This window comes from Triticum dicoccoides, chromosome 4B (assembly GCF_002162155.2).
Source record: "Triticum dicoccoides isolate Atlit2015 ecotype Zavitan chromosome 4B, WEW_v2.0, whole genome shotgun sequence".
NCBI lineage: Eukaryota > Viridiplantae > Streptophyta > Magnoliopsida > Poales > Poaceae > Triticum > Triticum dicoccoides.
In genome coordinates, this window is record NC_041387.1 from 5,855,183 (window position 1) to 5,860,041 (window position 4,859).

A 4,859-nucleotide genomic window follows, 5' to 3' on the forward strand; every position below is an offset into this window, starting at 1 on the left:
AAAAAAATATTTATCAATATGCGTTTTTTTAACACATACATATATGTGATTACTTAGAGGTGCCAAACTATTCACATTTAATTAAATTTGGCCTTTCAGAATATTTTCGCTTAACAAAATTTGGCGCTACAGATGTATTCTTTATGGCGCGCAAGACTTCCCGTGACTCTAAATTTTCTTTTTCATATATTATCGCCTGCTATTTTTCCTCCACGCCATCTTCCCCACCTCCCCGTTATCCAACCTCCCAATTCCTTGCGCACCGCCATTCCCGCACACCGCACGGTGGCAGCCTCATCCTCAAGCGCTGCCCTCCGCCGCTAGTTCCGCCCACCGACGACTCCCTTTTTCCTCCATCAACAAGGTCGTCCGTCGTCCTCACCATGACGAAGCGGTGCTCCCCCCGACTTCGTCCTCACCATCACGAAGCCGCATCCGAGCCGATCTCATCCTTCACACGAAGTTGCGCCGTTTGTCCATCTGTACACCACCCAGCAAGCAGCTCTCGCCTCCATCTAGCATCTTCAACCTCCACCACGTCAAGCAGGTGATCCCTTGAATCCCATAGCCCCTCCAGTTTTACCATTAAATCAACCCAAGTGGCTCCTTCATTTATGCATCTCAAATCTTGATCCTCTTCTCCTTCGTCTCCTTACTTCCTTCATGTAGGCAATGCACTCTAAGTTTTGTTGAATTGCTTGCTTGCCTAGATATCAATTCTGACAGATTTTCTTTGAAATATGTGAGCAACTGTTTGGTCCAATCAAACTTTATATGGTAAAATTCACAAGTAGTACAAGTGGTGTTAGATAGATTGGCCAACGGAGTGACGAGCGACCAAGGGGAGGCCGATTTCAAACAAAAAGCAAAATGTGCGTAAAAATAGATGCAGCTCACAGCCTCACATCCTCACAACATAAACTGGAACAAGATGTACATCTTATATACATATATCTATATTGCTTGTTGTTTCACCATTGTTACCTGAGATAAAAATTTCAAAAAGTACTGTCACCTATTCTCTAAATCAGAACATGTCCAGTGCTAGTACACTATTAAAAAAGCATAGCACAAAAATCCTGGATGATCTGAATCTTATGTGGGTCTCTCAACATGAGAACACAATTACACAGACGACATTGAATTTTATGCAGGTCTCTGAACATTGAACATCACTGAATTTATTCAAGTCTCTGAACATTGAACATCATTGAATGTATGCAAGTCTCTGAAAATTGAACTTTATGCAGGTCTCTGAACATTGAACATCACTGAATTTATGCAAGTCTCTGAACATTGAACTTTATGCAGGTCTCTGAACATTGAACATCACTGAATTTATGCATGTCTCTCAACACTGAACATCACTGATTTTTTTCTTGAAACATACCTAGCTTGCTATTGCAGTCTTGACTGGCAGTTTGGGGGAAGGATAAGGAGGAGAGACGAGCGATGCGTCTGTGCGTGGGAGAGTTGTCGCTTCATTGGGCTGTGTAATATTGGGCTGGGCTGAATGCTTACTAGTAATAATTTTTTTCAGTTTTGGAAGGGGGGAGAGTGTCCTTGCCCCCTTTGGCCTCCATGAGGCTTCGCCAGTGCAAATAACCTCACATTCCATTTACGCTGGAGCATAAAACATGATAGTGTATGGTTTCACAGGCTGCAATGTACTATGCTATTTTGTACTAATTTTAGTCTGTCCTACTCCCTCTGTAAACTAATATAAGAATGTTTAGATCACTATTTTAGTATTCTAAACGCTCTTATATTAGTTTACGGAGAGAGTATTTCCTACCTCATCTTAGTGCAGTCCCAATATTTTGTTAGTTTTGATTCTTGCATCTTAGTTGAAGGGAGGTTTTAATGAGCAGCTCTCAGATTTTGTACTAAAAGATTGTTGTTACAGGTTTGTATGTTGCTATGTGCGTTACAGTAACTTCTGAAGTGCTTTTTGAGTGCCTTTTCAGTTACATGCGTGTATGGGTCATATTTACGGCAAGATCACCTTATTCACTGGAGTCCAACATATACCGTTTGCTACAACTAGATTCGCTTTAAAAACTTGTAAAGCATAAAGAGGCTAGTTATCTAGCAGATGTAAGATAAACTGGAGTGTGATGTGACCTCCCAAAGATAAAGATATGAGTATTAATATACTATTATCCTGTTCTTGTTTCAGGTTGATCTCAATGAAAGAGTTGTTGGCAGTGACCTCCCAAACGAATCACATAAGGAAGCTGAAGAATATGCTCCATTGAATGCTATGTAGGTGATGTAATAGTTTCTTCACTAATAAATATTCTACTTCATTCTCATACTTAAACAATTGTTCATCATAAGTTGCAGGAACTACATCCTAGCGATTGTGCGGGAACCAAAGAGTGTTACACCGGTTTATCGTCACCACAAGAAAAAAAAATGTTCGCTAAGGTGTGTGCATAAATTTCTACTTTGTTATTAAAAATGCCTATGTTTTGTATAAGTTTACTTACAATTGAACTGAAACCTCAATTGTAGAAAGGACACATCGAAAATTTTGATAGGGCCAATGAAGGAAGTGTAGAATCAACTTTGCCGGACAAGCAGATCACTACCCAGGAATTGCATCCTAGTTTTTCTATGAGAACCAAAGAGGATTACACTGGTTTATCTTTACCACACATGGTTGCTATGGTGTGTGCGCATAATCTTTTTACTTCATTACAACCAATGCCTATGATTGTGTATGTTTATGTCGTACTAAACTGACCCTCGGGTGTAGAAGGCACACATTGAAAAGTTTGATAAGGACAGTCAAGGCCGCACAGAATCAACCAAAGAGGGTTACACCAATCATGCAAGTGCAGAATTTACTTTGCCAGATAAGCAGATTACTGCCCAGGAATTGCATCCTAGCTTTCCTTCGAGAACCAAAGAGGATTACACTGGTTCATCTTTACCACACATGGTTGCTAAGGTGTGTGTGTATGCATAAACTTCTGATTCATTGTCAAACAATGTCTATGTTTTGTGTATGTTTACTTACAACTGAACTAAACCTCAACTGTAGAAAGCACACATTGAAAAAAATTGATCATGGGGTCAATCAAGGGTGTGCAGAATCAACTTTGCCGGGCAAGACTAACCAGGAATTGCATCCTATCAATTGCGCAAGAACCAAAGAGGGTTGCACCAGTTTATCTTCACCACATGAACACCCAGTTGCTAAGGTGTGTGTGCATGAGCGCATAAATTTCTGCTCTGTTATCAAACAATGTCTATGTTTTTTACAAGTTTACTTACAACTAAACTGAACCTAAACTATAGAAAGCACATGATGGTCCGGAAACAAATAATGGTCATGCTGAAAATAACAATGCCACCAAGCAAGGTGGTCCTGAACCAAGTGTACAACTTCATCACATCACTAAGAAGGTATCTATATATATATATACATTGTTTCTCACACTAGTCTTAAAGCTATGTTCTAAAATTTTCTCTGTTATCATTCTTTTTCAGGGTAGCTCAAGATTTACAAACGGAGTGCATTGCAGGAGCCAGGAGCAACTATACAAGAATTAGTCTTTAGATAGACAAATATTATGCATTATATACAATTTTTAGCTTTATAGGAAAACTTAGTTCTATTTTGTATGATCTCTTCTTAATTATTTGCATATTTTATACGAAGATCTGATTTGATTCAGTTGTGAACCTAAGGTGTTTGTTCCTACTAAATGAAATTGTGCGAATGGGAAGTTGCTGATACAATTGGTGATATGGGTGGATCCCTTCATATAATGATATTTGATGCTTATGAATGTGATTGGTGATATGGGTGGATGCTTTTATGTAACAATATTTGTTGATCATTCTGCACAAGCATATGGCATGATAAAGTTACTGGATTTGAAATGGCGAAGTACAAATTTGGAATAAATCAAATATTTTTTAAAGTAAAACATTACGTGGTTAAAAAATCTTTTGTATATTTAGAGATGAATATAACGTCGGTACCTAGCGTCTATAGGAATGGGCCTAGGGCCTATGACGAATGAAATGGCCCTATTAGTAGGGACATACAAGTGCACCTAATAGAACGACTCTACATATCTAGAGACGCTTCTGAACATCCAAATATAGTGTGTCATATCTAGAGACGCCTTTAAACGTCCCAATATAGCGTCTCATGCCATGTATAGACGCTAAGCCAGCGTGTCTATATGTTTTGAGACGGTCCGTGAGGAGACGCTCCAAAGACGCTTTACTAAGTCAACTCTATGGTTGCCTAGAGATGAAATAACGCGTCTCTAGATTTGGAATATGACGTCTCTACATGCAGTTTTATTGTAGTGATCGGGACGTGCTGCCTCGGCGCCGTCGAACGGAGAAACTATGCACTTCCTCCCTTTCCGCCGGCAGACGGGATGCGGCCGGATCAGTGACCAACGGTGAGAGAGAGAGAGAGAGGCCACCGTAGCCTTGTGTGAGATACTCTGAAGAGAGACAAACCGGGCAGGCAGGCTCCCTTGTATATAGTGGAGCGGACTTCCTTTTTCTCCATAAAAATCGTTTTATATTCTGTGTATGTGCCATTGAGCGCTATAACTTTATTTAAAAATAACGCGCCAACGCGTCAAGTCGAACTTTGTTTCGTGCACGTGTGGTACACGACCTCCCTAGGTAACCAACCGCTACACGCGTTCAAATTAGCACGTGGGCTGCCATTTCGTAAAGAAATGAGCTCCACCGCGTACCCGCGCGGGTGTGGCTGGGCACGAAGTGTGAGTACGTGCACGGTGCACCTATTCTCTTCTTGTATACGTACACCACCTACGTGGGCTTGTGTGAGAGAGATACAAACCTAAAGAGATATAGTG